Here is a 2,968-nt window from a genome sequence, read left to right on the forward strand (position 1 = left end):
GATCCGCGTTCTCCCCAGGATCCACGTCTTCCCCATGATCCGCGTTCTCCCCAGGATCTACGTCTTCCCCATGATCCACGTTCTCCCCAGGATCTACGTCTTCCCCATGATCCGCGTTCTCCCCAGGATCTACGTCTTCCCCATGATCCACATTCTCCCCATGCTGCAGTCCCAGACCAAGTTCTAGTTGCCCACTAAAGCCTATGCCAACCATGGCAGATGGGGTGGTTGCTCCTTCCCGGGAAGGGAAGCCTCATGGGCTCTTGAGGCCAGATTAAACCCTGGTCAAGTGAGAAATCAATGAAGTCCAGCTTTGAGCAGTGAGACATTTTCCCCATGAGTTGAGCCTTATTTCCTTGCCTTTCTTATGCTGTCCCTGTCTGAAATTCTCTTCCCACGTGCTCCATTGGCCAAGTCTTGCTCCATGGGTCCCTTCACACTCCTTTCCCCAGGAAGCTCACCTCAGCACCCCACGTCTGGTTAGGTGCCCTTTCTCTGTGCTCCTACAGCCTTGGACTTGGGCTAGGATGACCCCCGGGGTTGTGTCATGTCATGTAACTGTCTCCTCCGTCAGACCGTGAGCTCTCTGAAGGCATAGGCCTTTGTCATCCATGAGTCCAGGCTACTAGAACAATACTTGTGCTAGTTAGACAGGACCAGCCATCCTGCAGGAACAAATATACCCCGATATTTCAGTGGCTTCATACAACACAGGTGACTTCTCACTCCCATTAACACTGGTGCCGGACGTGCAATTCTCCCTAGCCACATTCCATTAAACCTGGCCTGGGGGATCCTGGCTCCATCCATGTAGCTGTGCCATCAGGAGCTCATGGCTTCCTTTCTTCCCAGTGATCCCACGGGGTGATGTTTGGGACCCGGCCTAGGAGAACCAGGCCCCACTGCTTGTCCGAACCCAGCCACGTGTCCCAGCCCCACTGCATGGGAGGCTGAGAAATATTGAGGGGCACGTGGGACTTTGATGAGCATAAAACATCTTTAAGGACGGCCTAGAGAGGTCAGCCTCAGCTCTGTTTCAGGGGAGGACTTCTTAACAACCAGAGTTCGTGATGAAATGAGAAGTCTTCCTTGGCTCAAGAGTTTTAGGACTGGCTAGCTGACGGGAATAAAGTTGCTTTCCTTCACCTCAGCCAGAGGCTTGAGTTCAGACAAAAATCAGCTTTTTGAAAACAAGGGGCCGGGCCCTGGAAATTCCGTTTAGCCCTGTCAGTCCCGAAGAAGCGCCGTGTTCCCAGCTCGGAGCGTCCTTTGTCCTCCGCGAGCTCCCGAAGCCTGGAGAGGTGACTTCTTTATTCTCGGGAGCTGCTATTTATAACTTCCAAAGGACCCTTACTCCTTTGGTTCTGTACTGAGGCTCAGAAAAGCGAGTCTGCCTCCCCCAGCAGCCCTCCCCCCACGCCAGGCCTCTCTCTCCCCCCAGAGCTATCCCGTAAATAAAGGATGAAAGGCCCCGTAATTATTACCATTCGACAACACAGAGACTGTCAAAACCAGGAGTCCAACAAAAGCCTTTACATAAATCACAGCTGATACAATGGCTCTTGGCTGAAGGAGAGAGAGGCTCAGAGTCTCGGTGCTGCCTAAAGGAGGTCTGTGTTTGGGGGAGGGATTGCCAGAGTCAGCGGCCCCTGGGGGAGAGACAGGGCTTGGCGTCTGCACACAGGACAGCCCGTCCGTCAAGCTGCTTCCCTGACCGACGGTGGAGGTCACAGCATGAGAGTGAAAATCTGGGGGCAGACTCCAGAGGTGACAGCTCCGTGGTGCCGAGTGGCCCAGATAGTTGGGACCATCATGTGGGACCAGCGGTGTCATCAGCAGGTTAGTGAGTGATTCGCCCTGGGAAGACACGCCGGCCTGCGACGGTACCGTGGAGCCACTTGAACCCCGTCGGTGGTGGAGACATTCGGGGCTCTGGGGTCCAAAAGGGGGGCATTGGAGTCCGCTGTTATGCTCAGAGGAAGCTTCCTGAAGGCGGACGTGCCCTGTAGGAAAGGTGATGCCTTGATAGGCAGAGAGGCGATGCCCTCCCCTCCCCAACCCCAGGGTCGAGCGATGCGGCTGAATCCTATGCGCAGCGAGGACCACATTTCTCGAGAACGTGTGCACAGAGCTGGAATACCAATACTCCTCCCGGGGAGGAGTCCTGTTCCTGAAGGAGGACCAAGACCTCTCCAGGGGCAGGAACAATTCCAGAGAAGCAGGGAAATTGGTAAGAGAGCTTGTATCTCTGGGCACAGCAATTATTTCTTTCGAAGAAGCCATTCAGTGGGCCATGAAGAATTCAGTGGCATTTACCAAAGGCCGGAGGCCCCGCTAAGGTACCAATGCCCTCAGACGTTGCCCTGAAGATTTCCGGTCTAGGGCCGGAGGTAGACATAGTCACAAGAACTGTGAGGCAAGGTGTCGTGCACACAGCTGTGCCCGCAGGCAGTGCGGCCGCGGTGGGTGGGGGTGGCTCTGAGTCCAGCTTCCTGGCTTTGCCTCCGTGCCCACCTGCCTGGGGGCTTGGTGATCTTGGGTGATTGATTTATCCTTGCTGGGCCTCAGCCACATCAGAATATTAATGGGGGTGATGAGGACAAAAAGAGAATCAGAATGATGTCTGGTATCTCGTCATGACTCTTATTTTAAATTGCTTAGATAGCAACGGTTTATCAAGCATGTCAGCATCCGCTAATCCAAACTCCCCATCTGAAGGTGAGTGGCCGGAGCCTCCAGGAGGCGAGCTGATGTCCCCAAGCCCACGTGGCCGGGCTAGCAGAGCCAGGACTCACCCCACGCTGTGTGACTTTGGTCCTAACGTGAGTGCCCCAGGGGGTCCTGCCTGTTTGGTGCTGGGGTGGCGAGCAGGGTGCTCTAAGCTCCTGCACAGTTTTGAGGGGACCCTTAGGGCAGCTGGGAGCCTCATTCACTGTGGCTAGGCCCTGACATGAGTCAGATCTGACCC

Source organism: Callorhinus ursinus, unplaced genomic scaffold (genome assembly GCF_003265705.2).
Source record: "Callorhinus ursinus isolate GAN/ISIS: 27379988/994484 unplaced genomic scaffold, GSC_fseal_2.0 scaffold10, whole genome shotgun sequence".
Lineage (NCBI taxonomy): Eukaryota > Metazoa > Chordata > Mammalia > Carnivora > Otariidae > Callorhinus > Callorhinus ursinus.